We start from the raw sequence: 25591 nt of genomic DNA, 5'->3' as shown, positions 1-25591 counted from the left end.
ACGGTTGGGACACATGGGTGCTTGCGTGCACACAAACATGTACACAGTTAAAATAAATCTTTAAAAACAAAGAAAATCATGTTTTTTTCATCTTTCTGAGCAGGTAAGTATCCTCAATGCCATACCTGATGGCTTGAAACCTCGCATGGTAGAATTAATATAACCAGCTCCTAAGGCACACCTGTTCCATGAACACAAATATACACTTAAAAAAATAACCAAGTGTACAAATAAAAATTTTCTTGCTAATGCTCAAATTTTGTCTCTGGAAATAAAAAGTAATATATATTAATTCCTTTTTATAGTTTACATTTATATTTTATGTATTATGTTTACATATATATATACATATATTTTACACACACAACATACAGAGAGTCTGCTTGCTTGTTGTTTGATTGCTTATCTTTTTCCACACTCACGGTAGTCTATTTTATATATAGCTGAAACTAAGAAATTATTAGATATATAAGAGAACATTTTAATATAATTTTTATTTTTTATATTAATCATAGGTTATTTACTTTGTATCCCAGCTGTATCCCCTTCCTCATTCGCTCCCAATTACACCCTCCCTCCCTCATCTCCTCCCCTGCATCTCTCTAAGTCCACTGATAGGGGAAGTTCTCCTCCCTTTCATCTGACCCTAGTTTATCAGGTCTCATCAGGATTGGCTGCAATGTCCTCCTCTGTGGCCTAGCAAGGCTGCTCCTCCCTCTGGGGGTGGGGGGAGAGGAGTCAAAGAGCCAGCCAGTGAGTTCATGTCAAAGACAGTCCCTGTTCCCCTTACTAGAGCACCCACTTGGATACTGAGCTACCATGGGCTACTTCTGAGCAGCAGTTTTAGGTTATATCCATGCATGGCCCTTGGTTGGAGAATCAATCTCAGAAAAGACCCCTGTGCCCAGATATATTTGGTCCTCGTGGCGCTCCTGTCCTCTCCAAGTCTTAGTAACTCCCCCTTCTTTCATATGATTCCCTGCATAACAGAACTTTTAAAGAAAGTTAAAAGCAAAGAAACTGATATCACAAATGTAAAATACTATTGAGAAGCTTAATCAAATTCCATAAAAGGAGACATAGAGAGAACATCCCTTTAAAAATTTAGATGGTTGTCATATACTATAAAGGATGAGGAGAGGTTAGGACACACCTCTAAGTCTGTGAGACATTATAAAATGAGTAGTTATATATTCAAAAGATACTTCAAGAATATGATACAAGTTTTGGCTTGCTTTGGGTGACAACAGAGATGAAATTTGAACTCATATCAAAGGCTACCATGAGTCCAAAATGGTATTTGCCACTTATCTCCCTTCAGTCCACTCTCAGACTCTAGGATCTCTGTTCCCTCATTTGATACCTCACATATTAGATCATTCACTATTTTGAACTTAGTTAAGGATGAGGACACAATAGTTTATTTTTGTATGATAGAATTCAGTTCTATATTTCTTATTTTGAATTTTGGCCTTTCATTGAAATTTTATGCATGTCTCAGCTTTTCTAGTTACTGTCAATATCAAGTAGAATTTCATTTCAATAATGCAATAAACCTTTTTTTTTCTTTTTACTACTAAGAATCCTTTATTTTAAATTTAGCTTAAAATTTCTTCTGAATTTTGCTCTACCCTCAAATCTAAAAAGCCTGCAGATGAGAAATTCTGCTTAGTTTTTCTAATTCACTTCTCCTCCTAACCATGTCTAAGTTTTGAACTTCTGTTGGTTAGAGTTGGTGGTTTGTGAGAGGGGGGAATCATGATATAATGAATGTTTCTTATCTAACTGGAAGACAGTTTTTGAAATGTAAAATTGATAGACCTTGGTTCCTAATTCTCACTCGTTTGGAATAACATTGTTATAAAATTTCATATATGGGTCGTTAGTTTGTTTGTTGTTTTTCTGTGCATATAGTTAGTTCCCAAGAGTTCAGAAATACACCCTCCAGACTTTTAATTTTTAAGTGACACATTAAAATAAAATATTCTTTAGATGAGCCTAAATGTATAACTTTGCAAAAGTTTCAATATAACCTACATAATGGTTTGAATAAGAATGCCCTCTCTCCATAGATTCAGAAAAACGAATGCATTATGTGGTTGCACTCCATGGAGAAGTTTATGAGGTAAGGCCTTGGAGGAAGTATGTCACTGTGGCTGGCCTTGAAAGTAAGCGGCCTCACCTAGCCTAATTCCACTTTGTTCTCTACTTCATGCTGGAGGTTAAAGGTGTGAATTCTTGGTTACCTGCTCTGGTTTCTATATCTTCTGACCGCTGATAGGCTTTGCAGGCATGGTGGACTCTTATACTCTGGAGTAAACTCCTCCTTCTGTAAGTTTCCATCACCGTGACTTTTTATCACGGCAACAGAAAAGGGACCGTGACTTTTTATCACAGCAACAGAAAAAGTACCTAACGTCCCTTTTATATTCCAGGAACATAAGTAACATAAGACTTAAGAATGTATCATTCCTATGCTCTCTTATCACACAACGCTGCCATGTCTACAAAGTAAAGGTTAAAAATTTTCATGGCAGGAGTTAAACAGTTTCCCAGCATCCTTTCACTTAAGGAGACACAAGAAGCTGTCAATGCCGTTGTCTTAACAGGGTGGTCACTTTTATATAAAGGAAGAGAGAATTGCCCTAACCCATTTGTGAAAAGAAGCTGGAAGCCAAAACTTTGAAATTATCTTCTCTTCTTGGATTTCACAGCTTTTAGTTCTTCTATGTAGATGGAAGGGAAAAGAAGCAATTTCAAAGGTTGGGATGCTTCTACTAACGGGTTGATTTCTTTAGTATCTAAATACATTGTTCAATTTTTCTTTGCTTTAAGAGATCAACTAAGACTGGAAATTTTTCATTTTAACTTTATTTCATATATTATTCCACTGTGAAAAACTCACTTAATAAATTTCAGTGTTTAAAATACTGTTTTTCTTTTACACACATATATAATATTTTAATACCATATGTATTTACTGTACTGGTATTCCATTAACACAGCTCTGTGTTAAATTAATTCAGAGAAGATTATTATATCAGAATATGAAATACTGAGTTAACTTCTTTAACTTTGTGAACAGAGACTAATTTATAATCATCCCATATGTATTCTGAACAATATTATATAAAGACATATATATATAACTATATATAACTAAATAGTACATAACTATATGTCACTAATGTTTATATATTCTGAATGTCATATAAAGAATGCCATATAAAGAATATATATACTTTCCTTAATAATTAGTATTTTTCTCTATTTTTTTCACTTGTCTTTTAAGAGTTGGGATACAAAGTGAATAAACTGAAATTAATAAAATAAATAAATATTTTTTTTAAAGTAAACTTGTGTTCACACCAGTGGACACTTGCGTCTGTTCTGTATACATTTAAATTTCAGAAATATCTAGGTCATTTCTCTTTTTCAGTGTTTTAAAGCCTAGTGCTTCTCGGTGGTAACTGGAAAGTTGGTTATATAAGTTTATGAGGATTTACTATGGAAATATTTTATACATCCAGTCATTTATTTTTATTCTCTACTGCAAAGGATTAAAAATTTTTAGATATTAGAAAATAAAGAGAATAAGATGCTAGTATGTATAATGGTAAGGGGAACAATTTCTCTTTTCTTTATATTTTTTTTCTAAGTGATGAATTCACAAGCTTATGCAGTAACATTGACTGAGTGTAATCCTTCACAGCATGAGCTATTTCTGTGTTGGAAACTATTGACAGGGAGGGGAGAATCATCAGTATGCTGACGACTTGACACACTCAGGACTCTTGTTTCTTGGGAGAAGCATGAGCTTTCATAAACTATGTTGATAAGTAAGTCATTACAGAAGATGGATCAACCACACTTTGAAATTAACTCCAAATTTTTATTTCCATGGACTTTGGCATTCTTTTTCTTTTTGCTTTAGTTCAGTAATAACTTATCTCCATGGTTTTGCTTTCAACTACACACTAAAAATCCAAATGAATTCCTTCAGGACTCACACAAGTTAAGAAACCGTGTTACCAACAGCAGAATATTATGACATTATTTTTGTGTTACATTCTAATTGCTAATCAATGTGGCACAGCTCTGAATCATGCTTTCAAGTTAGGAAATGATCATTAAAAGGGGTCACTTACACATACTCGCATTTACAAACCAATGGAAAATCTAAATTCAATCCCATGGATTGTTCTCCTTTTCTAGAGGGCTTCATATTGAGTTTCTGGTTAGAGTATAAAGCCAATATTTAAAGAAAAGAATCCTCTGTGTCATTTCATATTTTGTGTAACAGAAATAGCAGAAAGGCCATATAAACAACATCTGCTGATAAGGTTAGCATACTGGACCTACAGTTTTGCGAAAGTGACAGAAGTTCTTTTGTGGTCCTGAAAGAACACATTTGTTTTCATGTTCAAAAATATTGAAACAATAGTCTGAAATTTTAAATTTAAAATTAAAACAGTTTTATTCAGCAATAAAATATACTGTTTACAGGAATCAAAATCCAAACTCAAAGTATATCACGTAAAAGGGTATAAAAGACTCAGTTGGAAAACACAACTAAATATCCAGACATTGGTTTATTCCTGGTGTTTTCCATGCCACGACTTAAACAACATTATTGCATCTCTCATTATTTTCTGACTTTCAGCCTTTCTCTTTGAGGATGGAGCCCAGTCTCTCCTGTAGGGAATCTTTGTTCCTCAGGCTATTGTCTTGAGTCCTCAATATCCTACAAAGGAAAAGAAAATATTTCTTTCTGCCCAAACAGTTCCATATTCCCAACTGGTACAATCATTGATGATCTGTATGGGGTAGAAGAAGCATGGATTTCTAAGAAAAACCTGCCGAGAAGTCTAGAAATATGTTGGTTCTTCAGTAGAAAAATTCCTATGACAGAATTGCCCATGATTTAAACTTACTTATTAGTACAGTCCTGAAGTAATTTTATAAATGTTAATAGAGCCACAAGAATCCCATTTAGGGTACTGAGAACATGTATTAATCATGATGCTTTTATTTAGTAAAATGTTAGTCTATGTTATGCTACCAGGTTCTCTAAGTAAGAAAATGTGCTAGTTCACTAGGAGGAGCCTCATTAAAGATGACTCATAGTTTTTCATATATAAAAAAGCAGGAGTATGTACGAAGACCATAAAAAAAAAGTGTCTCTGCTACCCTAATACCTTTCAAAACACCTGCTTGGAAAGAAATACAGTTTTCTTTCACAGGACACTCTATCTCAGATGAATTCAGTTGCAAGAAGGAAAATATTTCTACAATCTTGTGGTCATAGGCCATGAGTCTGTTTCAAATAGTCTGCCAAGATACTATGTAAAGAACTACAGACATCATAATTGAAATATTTTTTAAAAATTGATATTTTGCCTTATTTATTGTATGCTGCCAAACCAAACAAACCCCATTCCATGTTAAGTGAACAGAGATTTAAATGTACTATAGAGAAAAATTCCAGGTGGAAAACTCATTTGGCTTATGTCAATAAAGTACTATGTAGTAATAATAGTTACAAATAAAACTAGCCCTGTGATTAAACATAACTAAAACTTTTTTTTTTATTTCACTGATTCCTTATACTGAAAATATTCTTCTTTTAAAACCCAAAACTTGAAAAGGGAAGAGAAATAACATTAAGGCTGGAAAGATGGGTCAGTGGTTGAGAGTGGACAGTGGTTGAGAGTGGACAGTGCTCAGAAAAACGGAGTCTGATTTTGCTCCACCTACAGATTATAGCTAAAAGCTACTCATAACTCCAAAACTTGGATATTGGATGCCTCCAACTTCTGCAGCAATGAGGAAATATAGCACTGAGTGTGAAGAATACTAGCTTGCTTTTAGTTTAACTATTGGAGAATCTGTCTTTCAACATGCAATAAAACACCTAATATTACGAAAACTTATAAACAAATGCTATTCTATAATAAAATTCTACCAAAATGTATGTGTATATAATAATTTTAGTTTTTTTTCAAGAATTTGAGTATTTCAAGTTATATTTGAGTACCCTTTTTCTTTTTGTAAATAATAGCTTGAGATCTTGAAATTAATACTTTATACAAGAATTGGCATACTATGGCACATGGATAATCCCAGACATTTGCCTGCTATATAGTCCAGGCATATAAAAATCTATAAAATATATTGTATGTATATTTATATATATTATAAAATATGTAATATAAAATATAAAATCCAAAATGGATTTTACATTTTTAAATCATTGAGAGAAATAAAAGAATTTCCTACAGGAGGTGTAACATGTATTAAATTCAATACACAGTGTTCATAAGCCTACTTTTATTGGAAAGCAAAATTCGGTAAAACTAGTTAAGAGTACCAATTGTTCATAGGTTTCATATCTTGTTCACTCAAAGCTATTATTGCAAAAGCACACTTGAGTTGCAATGCTAGGAATCCGTGTATGTTCATACAATTCTTGAAAGGTCATCTATTTTGTAAAATAATAAAATAAAACATTAATTTTAAAAGTATCTGAATCTGAAACACTTAAATAAAAGCTAACAGCTGACTATAAAAAAAAGAAATTTCAACTAATGTAGAATTGTGTTCGCAATGGTTATATCTTTAACATATATTTGCTTTCCTTCTTGTTATTATTGCTTTTATATTTTGAGTTAATAATACAATTACTTCATTCTCCTTTCCTCCCTTTCCCTCCAAACACCTCCACGTACCTCTTTTTTGCTCTACTTCAAATACACGGACTCTTTTTTGTTCAATAATTTTCATAATGTGGCCCATTGTCTGCCATCTTGAGTAAGCCAGTGGGGCACCAGAGCAGCTGTAAGCTCCAAGATCTTTTAGCCCCAGCTGCCTGGCCTATCTGGGTCAAAAACAGTGAACCAGTAGGGATAGTGAATCCAGCAGAGGTGAATTGGGCAGGGAGGTCCTATAGTTCTTCCATTCCTAGGAGGCCTGTGGTACAATGGAGCAGCTCAAGGCTTGGAGTTTTTTTCTGCCTGTTGTTTAGCCGCCTGGCCGAGAAGAGGCAGTGAACCTAGTAGAGCGAAACTAGGTGCAGGACCTCAGGTCCCATTGTCCTCCTTTATGAGGAAACCTGTGAGGCACCAGAGCAGCTCTAGTCTTTCTGCTTTTATCCCAGCTGCTTGGTGTGCTTGGGTCACCAACAGTGAGCCAGTAGAGGAGAGTGAACTCAGCAGAAACTCAAACTTCTGTCTGAATCTCTAGTACCCATTCTTGAGCCCTTGGACATCTCTTATCTTCCTGTAGACTGCTCCAGACTCCAGAGATAGATGGAACCAGTTTGCAGTATTAGGTGCCAGGACAAACACTCAAAGTTACAGACAATCATATGGCTAGAGGTGGCAATAAAAATACAATCAACAAAAACCAAGACATCATGGCTTCATCAGTATTCCCAAAAATCAATGGATAGTTAATGCCACTGAACTAGTGTGATAGGAAATAGTTTTAAATCTATGATTATGTAGTTATTAGAAGCACATAAAGAGGAAATAAAGAAATAGAGGCCATCATGGAAAAACAAGATTCCACAATCAAACAGGTGAAGGAAAAGAATAAAATAGTTCAAGACATGAAAACAGAATTAGAATCAATAAATAACACACAGAGATAACCCTGCAGATGTAGAACTTAGAGAAAAGATCTGGAACTACAGAGGTATGCATCACCAACAGAATACAAGAAATGGAGGGGAGAATCTCAGTTGCATACAATTGCATAAATGGATACATCTCTCAAGGCAAACATAAAATGAGAAAAGAGCAAAATAAAACAAGCATACAAATACACAGTCACCACCAACTCCACAATAACAGAAACTCACAATCATTGGTCACTAATATTTATCAATATCAGTGGACTCAACTCTCCAATAAAAAGACACAGACCAACAAAATATTTGTCGAAACAGAACCCAACATTCTGCTGTATTCAAGAAATACATCTCTGCAACAAAGATAAACATTGCCTCATAATAAAGATATGGAAAAAGGTTTTCCAAGCAAACAGACACAAGACTCAAGCTGAAGTAGCCAAAATAATATCTAATAAAACTGACTTTCAACTAAAATTAATCAAGAGAGATGGTGAAAGACACTAAATTATCATCAAAGGAAAAATCCACCAAGAAGATATCATAATCCTGAACATCTATACTCCAAACAAAAAAGCTCCTGTATTTGTAAAAGAAACATTATTAAAGCATAAATCACACATCAATCCCAACACATTAATAGAGGTAAAATTCAACACCCACCCAAGGGTTGGGTCATTGAGACAGATGCAAAACAGTGAAATAATGACACTAACAGAGATCTTAAAACAAATGGACCAAGTAGATGTCTACAGAACTCTTCACCCTAACAGAAAAGAGTATTTCATATACTCAGCACCTCGTGGAACCTTCTCCAAAATTGTTCATATAGTTGAACACAAAGCAAACCTCAAAAGATTCAAGAAGATTGAAATAATACCTTGTATTATATCAGACCACCATGGTCTAAAACTAGACCTCAACAATAACAGAAATAGCAAAAAGCCTACACATGCATGGAAACTCAACAACTACTCAATGACAACAAGGGCAGGAAAAAAAGAAAGAAAGAAATTAGACTTTGTAGAACTAAATGAAAATGAGGGCACAACTTAAGTAAACTGTTGGGACACAATAACAGCAGTGTTAAGAGAAAAGTTCATAGAAATAAATGCCTTAATAAAGAAATTCGAGGAAGATGATGCAGCCAGCCCTTATGAGACCTGATAGGCTAGGCTCAGGTAGAAGGTGAGGAGGATTTCCCTTATCAGTGGACTAGGGGAGGGGCAGAGGGTGAGAAGAGGGAGGGTGAGTGGGACTGGGAGGAGACAAGGGGGACTACAGCCAGAATACAAGTGAATAAATTGTAATAATTAATTAAAAAATAAATTCAAGACATCTCATACAAGCAACTGCACACCTAAAAGCACTAGAACAAAGAACAAAAAGAAGCAGACGCACTCAAAAAGAGTAGACAGCTGGAAACATTAAAACTCAGAAGTAAAATTTAAAAAAAAAAAATAGAAACAAAGAGAACAATTCAATGAATCAACAAAACCAAGAGATTATCCTTTGAGAAAATCTACAAGCTAGACAAACCCTTAATCAAACTAACTAAAGGCAGAGAGAAAGTAGCCAAAGCAGCAAAATCAAAAATGAAAAGGGGATATAATGACAGATACTTAGGAAATCCAAAGAATCATTAGGTCCTACTTCAAAAGCCTATATGAAACAAAATTTGAAAATCTAAATGAAATGGACAATTTTCTTGATAGATTCCATTTACTGAAATTAAATCAAGATCAGGTAAATAGATTAAATAGTCCTATATGCCCTAAGGAAATAGAAGCTGTCATCAAAAGTCTCCCATCCAAAATAGAAAAGCCCAGGGCCAGATAGTTTCAGCACAGAATTCTACCAGACCATCAAAGAAGAGATAATTCCAATGTTCTTTAAACTATTTCACAAAATAGAAAAAGAAGGAACATTACCAAATTCATTCTATGAGGTCAGAGTCACCTTGATACCTAAACCACACAAAGACCAAACAAAGAAAATCTCAGACCTATCTCTCTTAGGAACATTGACACAAATATACTCAATAAAATAATAACAAATTGAATTGAAGAGCACATCAAAGTTAGCATCTACCATGAATAAGTAGGTTTCATCCCAGACATTCAGGGAAGGTTCAATATATAGAAATCCATTAATTTACTCTATCACATGAACAAACTAAAAGAATAAAACAAAACAAAACAAAACACGATCATCAACTTAGATGCTGAAAAATAAACAGCAAATTTAATTGGTTATATGAAATACAAACAAAATGTAACCAAGACTAAAAGAACAATGCTCAGATAGACAAATGGGAATATCTGGAGGTCCTTCTGAAGAAAGCTAAAAGTTATTTCATTTGAAACATCAGAGAAACGGAAAAAAATTGTCATTTAAAACAAGCATGAACATTTTGAGTGAACTTATCTGTATGAAGGCACATACTGAAAAAAATGAAAAGCTTAAAAATTATGAGAAAATTGTTTATATGGAACAAGAGAATGATGGGCCAGAAATGACATTAGATAATAGAAGATATTTTAAAATATAAGGAAAGGCCATGGCATTAGATGTCAAAAGAAAAGTCCTAGTATTTATGCTAAGTACAATGGTGACAACCATTGAAGTGTTTAAACTTGGTAAGCAAAATGACCAATCAAAGTCACACTCCCTCATCTTTTCTTACCAATATATTTCCGAGTGATTCTATGTTCTACATTCCTGTAGTCCTTATATACATGGTTCCAATAAATCCATTAATTTAAGATAGATTTGTTCCGTACTTGAACTCTTCATTACAGCAGACTTTCAAAAGACCTATAAATTTTAAAACCCTTTGAAATACAACTTTGATAGACTCCTATTTAGTGTCATTACATCAGTTAGAGCATAAGCTATTCTTTTATTTAGATTGATATTCGAAACTCTCTCCTTTTATTGCATTTTATATTTTAAATTTTTAGAGCAACCAACTTGAACTCCTCCTAGTTTCATACCTATAATTTCAACTGTCTTGTTCCTCTTCATTTTTCATATAATTCCCTGTGTTTCCACTTTTTTATGTTTTAATTCTGCTGTAGGGAGAATACAGAAGCAAACTTGACATAAGAACAAATGAATCTAGCAGATATTTTAAATGAAAATTAAAAAAAAAAACTATTCACAAAAGGATAATCCTTTAAATAAATTCGAAGAGGGAACATGTCAGGAGCCTGACACAGAAGACCTCTGAAAGGCTCTGCCCTGCAGACTATCAATGCAGATGCTGAGACTTATGGGCAACCTTTGGGCAGAGTGCAGGGAATCTTAGAAAAGAAGTGGGAAACAGTAAGATCTGGAGAGGACAGGAACTCTACCAGGAGAGCAACAGATTTTGAGCACAGGGGTCTTTCCTGAGACTGACACTCCAACCAAGGAACATGCATAGAGATAACCTAAGACCCCTGCACAGATGTAGCCCATGGCAGTTCAGTATCCAAGTGGGTTCCATTGTAATAGAAACAGGGACTGTCTCTGACATGAACTGATTGTCCTGCTCTTTAATTACCTCCCCCTGAGGGGGAAGCAGCATTACCAGGCCACAGAAGACACTGCAGCCACTCCTGATGAGACCTAATTGACTAGGATCAGAAAGAAGGAAAGAAGACCTCCCCTCTCAGTGGACTTGGGGAGGGGCATGCATGCAGAGGGTGGAGGAAGGGAGGGATTGGGACAAGAGGAGGGAGGGAACCACAGGGCAGATACAAAGTGAAGAAAGTGTAATTAATAAAGAATTTAAAAAAATGTTAAATTCATGGACGCAAACAAGAGTGATGGAATAAACATTTTCTTTAGTAAATCTGGAGTTTAATAGCACAATATAAGTATATTTTATATATCATTATATTTTATGGTGCCCAATGGTGCCTATAGTTAACTATACTTTATTGTAAACTTAACATTTTGTTAAGAGGGCACTCATTTTCATAACTCCCTGCAGTCCTGTCCTAGCTCCCTCTTCCCCTCATCCCCTTCCTCTAGTCCACTGAAATGGGGAGTTCTCACTCTTGCCATCTGCCCATAGCTTGTTAAATCTCATGAGGACTGCTTGGATCTTTTTCCTCCGTGGCCTGGCAAGGTTGCATCATCAGGGGCGAGTGATCCAAGAGCAGCCAACTGAGTTCATGATACAGGCAGCTCCTGCACCCCTCACTCAGAGATCCATGTGGAGACTGAGCTGCCAATTGGCCACATCTGAGGAGGAGGTCTATGTCCTCTTCATGATGATCATCTGTTGGCGATCAGTCTCTGCAGGACCCCTGGGCTCATATATTCTAGTTTTGTTGGTCTCCTTGTGAGGCTCCTATCCCATTAATGTTCTCAAAATAAAACAAAAAATAAACTTCAAAGACAAAATCACATAGAATCCCTTAGAGAAAAACTTACAACCATGACATTGACAATGAGGAAGGTGTTACTCTGACAAGGCACAAGGCCAACCTCACCAAACTCTGTGCATTTAACACGTTAAATGTAGAACTTTTACTCGTCAGTTACACCACAGTAATATTTTTTATTTGTAAGACTTATTTATTTTTACTTTCTGTGTTTGAGTGTATTGACTTGACTAACTGTATATATGTGCACCACTCAGTTTTCCAATATCCCTGGAAGCCAGAACAAGGTGTAGCATCACTTGGAACTAAAGTTACAGATAATTCTTTGTCATCATATCGGTCCTGGAAACCAATATATTCCAATAGGTCTTTTGCAGGAATACCCAGTATTCATTATCACTAAGCCACCCTTATAAAACTAAAGCGGGGTTTTACAAATGAAACTCTATACTCTATTTGCAATATATAATCTTTACCCAGTTTAGCAATGTGTTTTCTTCTTCCTTTTTCCTTGTAGTATCAATGAGTCCATTAGATACATGTACAAAATTTAAATTTGGAAGACATAGAGTTTTAAAGGGACAAATAAAACATTGTGTTTTATAGTGAAAGAAATGTACTTCTCAAGAGAGAACGCTTCCATAGATGTATAATTTGATATCTTTTTAAATATGTGTGTGTGTGTGTGTGTGTGTGTGTGTGTGTGCGCGCGCGTGCACACACGTGTTGTAGGTTTGTATGCTGTATGGATTTAAAAATTACTTTTAAGAGGCTTCAAAGGTAGCGTTATAAAGGAATAATAATGACATTGATAGTTTTTATTGGCAAATTGTTCAGACTGGACAACACAAAACTTATAGAAAAGTGCCCTTTTTCATGTATCTGTACAGAAGTTATGTGGACAGATGATTAATATAAAGGAAAAGTGACTAAGGAGAAATTTTCTCTCTAAGTGTGACTGTTTTACTATCTGTTAGTCAGAGCTCTGTCTGTAATGAAAGGGAAAAGCAGGAAGATGGTTTTCACAACCATATACTGCTTCGTGGCCACTACAATGTGCCATTTATACCACTCTACCACTTTTTTGGTGAATCTTAATTGTCAATTTGATTAAGGTGAGACATACTTAGAACACTAGAAAATAAATCTCTGGATATGTTTGTGAGTTAACCACTTGAGGAAATTTTGTAAGAATGGAAGCCCCAAGGTGTGGAGCAGCATCCTGTAGACTGAAGCCTAGATGACATATGAATTGAACAGGAAAAATCAAAAGATTACTAGCATAGCATCCTATTTTAGTGCTCCCTGGCTGAATTGGGTGAAGAGTTTTTCTCTGCTATTCTTGTTCTGACAAGATATTCAGCTTTCATTCAACTGACTCACTTTAAATAAATGCTAAAAAATATGATCCCAAGAAAGTATTCTAGTTTACAGTAATCTTCACACAGAAATTCCACAAGCGTTTTGGTTATATTTATTAAAAATTATGAAATGCAAGGTCCAAAACAACTTTAAATTTTAAACTTTTGTACATTTGTAAATGTACAAACTTTTTTATGCTTTCTAAACAGTCACACTGTTTTACAGTAGTAGATCTTGCATGATTCATTTTATATGCAATTATATAAATATAGATTTGTCTACATATAAGATATATACGAGGCATTATTTGCTTAATTTTTTCCTTTTTAATTCGCCTGATAGAAACTATCTATTGCTCTTCTTTATTGCTGCTACTACATAGAAACTTTTTTATTTTAAATTTTTAATTTTTTTAATATTAGTTACAGTTTATTAACTTTGTATCCCAGCTGTATCCCATACCCTCATTCCCTCCCAACCCCATCCTCCTTACTCATCTTCTCCCACCACTTTCTAAGTCCACTGATAGGGGAAGACATCCTCCCCTTACATCTGACCCTAGCTTATCAGGTATATTCAGGCCTGCCTGGTTGCAAAGTCCTCCTCTGTGTCTTAGCAAGGCTGCTCCTCCCTTGGGTTGGGGAAGGGTGAGGTGAAAGAGTCAGCCATTGAGTTCATGCCAGAAATAGTTCCTGTTCCCCTTACTAGGGAACCCACTTGGATATCGAGTTACCATGGGTTACAGAAACTTTTCTTTTTTTTTTTTCCACATAATATATTTTACCACAACTAACTTCAAAATAACATTAATTAACAATCATTGGTCATTAATATCTCTCAACATCAATGGAATCAATTCCACAATAAAAAGACACAAGTTAACAGAGTGGATGTGAAAACATGATCCAACAATCTGCTGCATATAAGAAACACACCTCAGCATGGTAGACTTTAAGGTAGAGATTATCTCAGAGTGAAGGGATGGAAAACATTTTCCAAGCAAACAGACCCAAGAAAAAGCTGGGGTAGCCATTCTAGTACAGACTTTCTTTTTTTTTTTTTTTTTTTGATTCTTGTTTTATTTTATTTTATTTTTTTTAATTTTTCATCAATTACACTTTATTCATTCTGCATCCCCCCATAAGCCCCTCCCTCCTCTCCTCCCAATCCCACCCTCCCTCCTCCCTCTGCTTGCATGCCACTCCCCAAGTCCACTAATAGGGGAGGTTCTCCTCTCCTTTCTGATATTAGAAATAAACCCACACACTTATGGACACCTGATCTTTGACAAAGATGCCAAAACCATACAATGGAAAAAAGATAGCATCTTCAACAAATGGTGCTGGTCTAACTGGATGTCTACATGTAGAAAAATGAAAATAGATCCATACTTGTCACCCTGCACAAAACTGAAGTCCAAGTGGATCAAAGACCTCAACATAAAAACCAGACACATTAAATCGGCTTGAAAAAAAAAGTGGGAAATACCCTAGAACTCATTGGTACAGGGGAAAACTTCCTGAACAGAACACCAACAGCACAGGCTCTAAGAGCAACAACCAATAAATGGGACCTCATGAAACTGAAAAGCTTCTGTAAAGCAAAGGACACCGTCATCAAAACAAAGCAACCACCTACAGATTGGGAAAGAATCTTCACCAACCCTTTATCTGACAGAGGACTCATATCCAGTATATATAAAGAACTAAAGAAGCTGAAAAGCAGCAAACCAAGTAATCCACTTAAAAAATGGGAACAGAGCTAAACAGAGAATTCTCTGTAGAGGAATACCGAATGGCAGAGAAGCACTTAAAGAAATGCTCAACCTCACTAGCCATTAGGGAAATGCAAATCAAAACAACCCTGAGATTTCACCTTACACCCATGAGAATGGCTAATATCAAAAACTCAAGTGACAACACATGATGGAGAGGTTGTGGAGAAAGGGGAACCCTTCTCCACTGCTGGTGGGAATGTAAACTTGTACAACCACTCTGGAAATCAATCTGGCGCTTTCTCAGACAACTAGGAATAGCACTTCCTCAACATCCAGCCATACCACTACTGGGCATATATCCAAAAGAGGCTCAAGTACACAAAAAGGACATTTGCTCAACCATGTTTGTAGCAGCTTTATTTGTAATAGCCAGAAGCTGGAAACAACCCAGATGCCCCTCAACTGAAGAATGGATGCAGAAATTGTGGTACATCTACACAATGGAATATTACTCAGCAATGAAAAATAAGGAAATCATGAAATTTGCAGGTAAATGGTGGGATCTGGAAAGGATCATCCTGAGTGAGTTGTCCAGAAGCAAAAAGACACACATAGTATATACTCACTCATATAGACATACAACATAGGACAAACCCACTAAAACCTGTGCATCTAAAGAAACTAAGCAAGAGAGAGGACCCTAACTAAAACGTCCAATCCCCATCCAGAAAGGCAAAGAGGATGGACATCAGAAGAAGAAGAAAACAGGAAACAACCTAGGAACCTACCACAGAGGGCCTCTGAAAGCCTCTGCCCTTCAGACTATCAAAGCAGATGCTGAGCCGGATGGGCAACTGTTGGGCAGGTGAACGGAATTTTAGGTAAGAACTGGGAAATAGTAAGAGCTGGAGAGGACAGGGTCTCCACAAGGAGAGCAACAGAACAAGAAAATTTGAACATAGGAAACTTCCCAGAGACTCATATTCCAACCAAGGACTATTCATGGAGATAACCTAGAACCCCTGCACAGATGTAGCCCAGGGCAGTTCAGAGTCCAATTGGGTTCCATAGTAATGTGAAGAGGGACTGCCTCTGACATAATCTGATTGGCCTGCTCTTTGATCACCTCCCTCTTGGGGGGGGGGGAGCAGCCTTACCAGGCCACAGTAGAGGACAATACAGCCACTTTTGATGTGAACTGACAGACTAAGAAACTTTTCAAAATAATACATTTCAGCATATTTTCATCACTAATAAAAATAATTCCAAACTATTTTTTAACTTTTATTAATTACACTTTATTCACTTTGTAGTCACCCATAAACCCCTCTCTCCTCCCCTCCTAATCCCACCTTCCCTTCCCCTTCTTCATGCATGCCCCTCCCCAAGTCCACTAATTATGGAGGTACCCTTCTCCTTCCTTCTGATCTTAGTCTATCAGATCTCATCAGGAGTGGCTGCATTGTCATCTTCTGTGGGCTGGTAAGGCTGCTCCTCACTCAGAGGGAGGTGATCAAAGAGCAGGCTAATCAGTTTATGTCAGAAGCAGTCCCTCTTCCCATTACTATGGAACCCACTTGGACAATGAGCAAAAGGCATCTGAAAGACTCTACGTAGCAGTGTTTCAAAGCAGACACTAAGACTCATAACCAAACCATCGACAGAGTGCAGGGAATCATATGAAAAAAGGGGAGTTAGTATGATATGGAAAGGATAGGAGCCCTACAAGGACCAAATATATCCGGGCACAGGGTCTTTTCTGAGACTGACACTCAACCAAGGACCATCTATGGATATAACCTAGAACTTCTGTTCGGATGTGGCCCGTGGTTGCTCATTAACCAAGTAGTTTTCCAAAGTAAGGGGAACAAGGACTATTTCTAACAGGATCTCAAGGTCAGACTCCTTGACTCTCTCACCCTCCACCCCCCGCAAGGGAGGAGCAGTCCTGTTAGGCCACAAAGGAGGACTCTACAGCCAGCCCTGAAGATACCTGATAAAACAGGGTCAAATGAAAGGGGAGGAGGTCCTTCCCTATCAGTGGACTTGGAAAGGGGCAGGAAGGAGACCAGGGAGGGAGTGTGGGGTGGGGGAGGGAATGAGGGAGCGGGATACAGCTGGGACACAGAGTTAACAAAATGTAACTAAAAAAATAAAATAAAATTAAAAAAAAAGAAACATTTTATCTTAACTGATAACACATCCTGGAGAGGTTATGGAGAAAGGGGAACCCTTCTCCACTGATGGTGGGAATATAAACTTGTACAACCACTCTGGAAATCAATCTGGTGCTTTTTCAGACAATTCCAAACTATTAATAGATACTTATATATAAGATTTTCTTAATCTTAAATTCAGCATACAAAATTAATAAAGAAATTATCATATGTTATTACTTTTCTAATTATTAATTAATTAATATTTATTACAATTTAGCCACTTTATATCCTGGCTGGAGCCTCACTCTCCCCATCTCCTCCCAGTCCCACCTTCTCTCCTCCTGCTTTGCCTTCCCCTAGTCCACTGATAGAAGAGGAGCTCCTCCCCTACTATTAGACCCTAGCCTAACAGGTCTCATCTTCCTCTGTGGTATGGCAAGGCTGTGCCCCCTACGGAGTGGTGATAAAAGAGCCAGCCACTGAGTTCCTGTTAGAGGCAGCTCCTGATCCCCTACTAGTTAACCCACTTGCAAACTGAGCAGACAATGGGCTTCATCTGAGCAGGTGGTCTAGGTCCTCTCCATGAATGGCCCTTGGTTGGAATATTGGTTTCTGCAGACCCTTTGGGCCCAGTTATTTTTGGCTCTGTTGGTCTTCTTGTGGAGTTACTGTCTCTTCCAGGTCTTTCTATCTTCCCCTTCTTCCATAAGTTTCCCTTCACTCTGCCCAATGTGGGCTATGAGTCTACCCAAAGTTCAGCTGTGATACCCTGATGGGTAGAGTCTCTCAGCGGCCCCCAGTGGAAGGCTCCTGCCCTCTTCCTGTCTTTTCCTACTTCCAATCTCTATCCTTTTTGCCCTTCTGAATGAGGTTTCAGCCTATTCCTAGGGTCTTCCTTGTTGTTAGCTTCTTTAGGACTGTAGATTTTAGTATGTTTATCCTATATTATTTGTCTAATAACCACTTATAAGTGAGTTTATACCCTGTGTGTCTTTTTGCTTCTGGGTTACCTCACTCAGGATGATATTTTCTAGTATCATTTGCCTGCAAATTTCATGATTTCCTTGTTTTTTAATTGCAGAATAGTATTCCATTGTATAAATGCACCACAATTTCTGTATCCATTCTTAATTTAAGGAACATTTAGGTTGCCTCCAGATTCTGGCTATTATGAATAAGGTTGTTGTGAACATAGTTGAGCAAATGTCCTTGTATGGTTGTGCACCTTTTGGGTATGCCCAGGAGTGATATAGCTGGATCCTGAGGTAGCACTATTCCTAATTTTCTGAGAAAGAGCCAGATTGATTTCCAATGTTGTAAAAGGTTACATTCCCACTAGCGATTGAGGAGGGTTCTTTTCCTACAACCTCTTTGGATTGCTTTTATCACTAAAACAGTATAATACTTATAATGAATTATAATACTCAAAATTGGGATAAATAAAATGTGAAGCAAAAGAAGGAATAAAGGTTAGATAATTATATTTTATTAAAAATATTTGGATATCATCTTTTTACTTGCAGTTAGAAATTAATCAAACTCAATTTTGATTATTTATAGGATTTGAGGCAGGATTGGCAGTGAGGAAAGAGGGGAAGGAAACATATGTTCTGTCTATATTATGACAGATTCTGAAAACCAGAAATGGGGCAAATTTAAGTTACAACAGATTTAAGATTGTTCACACTTTATCCAGATATAGATGCAGGAAAAAGGTGATAATGGCAAGTAGTCACAATCATTTCAATATATAGCTGCTTTCTTTAAGACTAGCATTTTTGAAAGGATTTTCTGTCATTTGTAGTTCAATTATTATGTTCATGACAGTTACAGTACTGAACAATATGTTTTTACAGTTCAGAAAATCCCTTGGAAGTCAGATATTAATGCTTTCACCATTGTAGTCCATCTAACCCATTGATTTGTGTTCTTGTGTCAACCTGACTTATCATTCAACAAAGGACTATGCAGAAGATCATTAAAAATGCTACATTTCAGAATAAACATAGTTCACCATCATTATACATACCATTTCTACGATGTTTTTGAGAACAAGAATATGATATTTTTGAGAACCACTTTACAAACAAAAAGTGAAATAAGGCATACAAACAAATTTACCCATACTTAAATAAAGGTAACACTTGATTTTCAAATGCAAATAACCAACCTTTCAAATAAGTAAAAGGCTTCAATACAAATTGGAAAGCACTTTCAGTCTTTTTTAAATAAACTTTTATTTTATTTTTATATTAATTACAGATTATTCATTTGATATCCCAGCTGTAGCCTCTTCCCTTGTTCCCTCCCAATTTCACCCTCCCTCCCTCATCTCCTCTCATGCCCCTCTCCAAGTCCACTGATAGGAGAGGCCCTCCTCCCCTTCCATCTGACCCTAACTCATCAGGTCTCATCAGGACCATCTGCATTGTCCTCCTCTGTGGCCTGTCAAGGCTCCTCCTCCCTTGGAGGGTGGTGGTCAAAGAGCCCACCACTGAGTTCATGTCAGAGACAGTCTCTGTTCCCCTTACCAGGGAACCCGCTTGGAAACTGAGCTGCCCTGGGCTACATCTGTGCAGGGGTTCTAGGTTATATCCATGTATGGTCCTTGGCTGGAGGCTCTTTCAGTATTAGTAATAATTATTACTATATAATCCACTTAAATTTTTGACTGTTGACCATGTTTTTGAAATGAAAAAGAGTAGGCATATTGCTTCTACTATTGAAAATATCATAAGTCGGTATTATTCAATTATATTTTTGAGTACAAAACATAATTCTTTTATACAGTGTTAAAGAGGATACAATTAGAATAATACTATGAAGGGCATATAAAGGGTATATAAGTGTGAGAATGCCCAAATGACCAACACAGAGGAAACAGAATATATTTTCTGGTGAAGAAACTAGGAAAAAATGTACATATTAAAAAAAGAAGGTATATGATAAGTCACTTTGACATCAGAATGGATTAATTTTAAAGTCAGCATAAAAAAAGTGTAATAGGACATTAAAGCATTCAGGAATATAAGAATTTGCAATGGTATGTGTGAAATATAGCATTTACCAAGTACATTATACCAGGTACACGAGCACTATATTATGTAAGACATTGAAAGACTCCCATTTCATTTTCACGATATTCTATGTCATTTTATTTACTGTAACGCCGACTAGAGACAAATAATCAAATTCCATACTCTTTCTTATATCTTATCAGGAATACATAAAAAACAAATAATTTTGGAAAAATAATCATTTTAACCCTTTGAATGCATTAAAAAATAATTTTAAAAGAAATATTTATGTTAACACACTTTGTGCAGTATAACTCATGTCAGCACTCCTGTATTGAATTAGATGTCTTATAATATTAGAACTATTAAACAGTTAAAATCATTTCTGGACAGCAATTTCCAGGGAGTTTCAAGCCTGTTTATATTAGAGAAATTAGAAACAACATATTCCAGAAAAATTGTTGGCTACATTTGTGGAGAGTAGGCCTGAGCTATAACAGAGGCATGTCAAGCTCAGCCTAACTCAAGACCTGAGAGGAGAGACAATTTCCTTATCTGTAAACTCAGCATTGTCTTCCAAGATACATTTTCATTTAGTTAAAATATTAACAATCATTTTACTTAAGCATAAAGCAACAGCAGAGTAGAGATAAATGAAGTTACAGTGTAAACTAAGTGAAATGATACAGTATCAAAGTTTTTTCCGTATTTGTTATTGACATTTTAAAATTGAAAAGAGGATATCAGGGTCAAATGATAAGTCCTCTAGGTGGCAGTTCCCAGAAGGGCCTATTTTAAGACAGGAAACAAGGAGAAAGAAAGCAAACAGGTAGAAAGATTTTCAGAAAAGCAGAAAATGTGAAATGAGTAAAACAATGATGGTAATGAGAATTGATAGAAACAATTTCATATTTGAAGGGTTAAATTGTGTGAAGTTTGTCAGGATATACCGTATTTTCAGGTGCACTGCATTGAGTCTAGACTGACTTCCTTCCTTCCTTCCTTCCTTCCTTTCTTTTTTTTTTTTTTTTTTTTTTTTTTCAATGCAGTTTATTCAGAAACCTTGAACAATCCTCGGACCCTGGGGAAAGCCAGCCCACAGCTTAAATAGCCGCTGGGTAGCCAACCCAGGCATGCCACGGGGGCAATGCAGATAGGTCCACATACATGGAAGCAAGTCAGATCCTCAGTCTTAGCCAAATGTGGAATTGTTCGTGACAGAGAGCACTCACTATCGGGAAGGTGGAAGGCAGAAACCAGCTCCATCTTTAAGGCATAGCTTTCCGCAGCTCTCTACAGTTCCCCCTTTTTGTTTTAGACGCATCAGGCAAGAGTAGAGGTCTGATCTCTGATATTAGAAATAAATTGGGACTTTGTACTGATGTTCATTTAGGTGTCATCCACCCAAAGAGCATCAGACCCGTCCGATACCTTTTTCTCAGAGGCGGGACCTGGGGCATCAACCCGTATGCAACCAGACATGCTCTTCTCTGGGTCCAAAGCGGCTGACCCTGAGTGCAGTGCTTAGCCTCGCATCCTGAGCGTAACATTTTAGCTTTTTATGGTATCCAACCATGCTTGGGGAGAATGTCCTGCTTCAATGGCTGTAAAGGCCTGAATGATCAAGGCTGCATCACACTGTTGTGAGACTTTAATCTTGCATATATACCACAGGCAAACCAAGAAGACCAACACCAGAAGGCCTGCTAACGCTCCCATGCCCGCCCATTCCTTCAGATGATTCATGGCTGCAGCAATCCATGATGATAATCCTGTGGCTAGTCCTGAGTCCACTCTGGTAGAATTTACTGTGACAATGGCCACTCTCAGCTGCTCCATCGTAGTATCGAATTCTCCAGTCCAATTACCTAAAATATAGCTCGACAATTGTTTAGACAGATTTGCAGCACAGGAAAAATTCTCATGTTATATGCTAGTGACTCAAAGTCCAGCATATTTTCATTGACAGCCAAGTTGAGCGATTTGCCATAGGGTATCAATTTGCTCCTGCACGAGGTCAATCCTCTGATTGAACACCATCAAGCTTCCTTTTAGTTGAGCATTAATTCCTTTATGTACAACTAAGGAATGAGCTACATTGGCTAAATGATTGTTCAGGGTCTGAGCAGTCTGCCCAGTATGACTCATGGCTAATGCCCCGGTGGTAGCTCCAACAAAATGAGATGGTAGTAACAATGGTAGCTGTAGTTCCAAGAGTGGAGGAAAACATGGAGTTAGTCAATTGGCATGGGGCACGTCTCGCCCCTGGGGGCAATGGTCTCCTGAACCTACACAGACCTCGGACACCACCACTGCTAGTTCTAGAACTGACGCAGGATGTTCCAACGAGGGGTTAAGGCTTCTCATAATATTTCCTATAAGCCCACACCTCTTTGTCTATATCCCCCATTTTTATTCATTATTAGCCAGATAGAGCCAAGTAATTGTGGTGATGATACTTGCTTTTTTGCCCAATGCTGGAATGCTAGTGAATTTAGGTATGCCCTGGTTACTCGCATGCCTCACTGCGTGCCTGTGCCCATTGATGCCCCTCACGCTATGACTCTCTTCAGACAGAAAAGGGACCTTCTTTCCTTTCTTTCTTTTCCTTTCTTTCCCTTCCTTCCTTCCTTCCTTCCTTCCTTCCTTCCTTCCTTCCTTCCTTCCTTCCTCCCTCCCTCCCTTCCTTTGTTTTTCTTTCTTTTCTTTCTTTCTTTCTTTCTTTCTTTCTTTCTTTCTTTCTTTCTCTCTCTCTCTCTTTCTTTCTATTTATTCATTTTGTATCCTGTCTGTAGCCCCTCCTTTGTCTCCTCCTGTTCCCACCCACCTTCCCTCTTCTCCCCCTAGGCCCCTCGCCTAGTCCACTGATAGGAGAGCACCTCCTCCCCTTCTATCTGATCCTACCCATCAGGTCTCATTAGGGCTGGTGCAACATCTTCCTCTGTGGCCTGACAAGGCTGCACCCCCTACGGAGAGGTGATCAAAGAGCCAGCCACTGAGTTCATGTCAGAGTCAACCCCTGGCCCTTTTACTAAGGAACCCAGTTGGAAACTGAGCAGCCTATGGGCTTCCTCTGAGCAGGGGTCTAGGTCCTTTTCATACATGGTCCTTGGTTGGAGTATAGGTCTCTGCAGACCACCCTAGAAAAGAGGCTGAAACCTCACTAAGAGGACAAACAGGATAGATGTCTCAAGTAGGAGAAGACAAGTAACTGGACTGGAGCCTTCCACAGGAGACCTCTGAAAGACTCTAACCATCAGGGCATCAAAGCCAAACTTTGGATAGACTCACAGCTAAACTTTGGCATAGTGCAGAGAATCTTATGGAAGAAGGGGGAGATAGAAGACATGGAGAGGACAAGAGCTCCACGGGAGACCAACAAAGTCTAGACATTCTTACCCACATTCTTATCCCTTCCTCAACCAAGAAATCTCTTCAGTTTGTTTTTTTATACTAAGGAATATATTTCTGATATTTCTAAACAAGCTCACCAAGAAGTCTCTCCATTTGTTGTATATTACATGATTTATTCCAAGTATAAACTTCTTTCATAACTATAATTAATGTGTATACTTAAATGTTCAAGACTTCTTTGTTATGCAGAAATCATTGAAGTTATATTATATGTATAAGCATAGCTATTAATTACCACACTAGTTTTATTTAGAGCTTTGATTTTTCTTTTATGTTTTTGAGAATGAATTATGGTAACAAAATTCTTATGAGATTGAGAAAAATGAGTGAAACTAATTTGCAATTATATTGCCTAAAATATGCAATTATTAGTTATAATTAGTTGTTTATTGTAATTTAAATAATATAAGATAGAGATAAACTTGGGTAGTAAAGTGGTTTATTGAGCATTAGCAATATATTAATATTGAAAATTTATTAATCATGTATTTAAGAGCAATAAAGTTGATCCTAGAGCTTGACCTTGACTGACATTTTCATCACGTTATAATATTATTTGTATGTTTTTATGAGCGCAGGATACATGCTTGCATTGAGTTCTAATAATTTTGTTCTAGTTCTATGTGAATTCTATCACATTTAACAGCTGCTACCATGGTAGTACCTGAACAATATATGATTTTTTTCTCTGATTCAATCAGGGTTTGTGTTAAATAAAGTAGCCCAAGCTAGTGCAGACTTATGGAACTGTTTTGTTTTGGTTTCGGTTTAGATAGGCATGAACATAAGCTCAAATATATTATGATCTAGTAACATGTGTCCGTAAGCATTTCCAGCTTTTATGAAAGCATGATACTATATATCCTTTTCAAAATTAAGAATTAGTTGTTTTATTTTTTATTTTAATTTGTTTTTAATTGGAATAATTTACTTTGCTTTCCAGCCCCCTTATTTGTTGTGAATTGAAGAGTGGTCAGCCTGAAACCATGCATATAATCATCAATAAGAATTAATGTCCAGTCCTTGATAATTCTCAACTCTTTTGAAGTGGTAGATTATTAAATGCTGTATAAGTCATTGAAGAGTCATTGTATAAGTCATTGTATAAGTCATTGAGGAGTAGGGTACTTGTCCCAGGTACAGCAATGAATATTTTAGTAGCCACATTGAAAAGAAAGTTTCTATAAAAGTTTCTAAAATCATATTCACAGGTCAAAGCTGGAATGTGCCATGCACACACATGAAGAAAACTTTACTATTTAAACTGATAACCTTCATGTTTTAATAAGACTTTTAATAATATGCAAAAATATTTTAATATGTTCTGCTATCTATAATATTCAGGATAAGATTCTTTAGTGCAATATTTAAAATAAAGGAGAGAAGATATATACAGAGTTTCTAAAACCCATGACTCTAATAATTTCTCCTTAATGACCCTTTTCTTTAGATGTTGTATGTGATATCTTTCTAAATTAACAATAATTTAAAAGATAAAAATCAACCCATATTTATTAGTTTCCTGAGTATATTCAGTGTATTCTAAAGCTGACATAATTCGCATAAATATTATCTAAATGTCTATAAAACAAAATACCATCATGTATTTTTCTAGTGCATGACCAACTATGGTTCTTAATATCTACCTGGATTACATATCATTATTTTTATGCAGAAATAATTACAAGAGTGTATTTAAATTTACATACTCATGTATACAGTGGGAAAACAAGTTAATGTATTCTAGTATTTAAAATGTTTTAAATTTGCTTTTGGTTAGATTTATTATACAAAAATATTTAAGCATGTTCTAATTTGAAATGAGTTTGCAGAACATGAGAGAAAAGGGAATGAAAAGGTAAAGATACAGGTGTATATTTAAATATTGTTATAGTGTCGTTGGATTTATTCAGAGG

The sequence above is a fragment of the Meriones unguiculatus genome, chromosome 9, assembly GCF_030254825.1.
Source record: "Meriones unguiculatus strain TT.TT164.6M chromosome 9, Bangor_MerUng_6.1, whole genome shotgun sequence".
Lineage (NCBI taxonomy): Eukaryota > Metazoa > Chordata > Mammalia > Rodentia > Muridae > Meriones > Meriones unguiculatus.
This window is presented reverse-complemented; position numbering follows the sequence as displayed.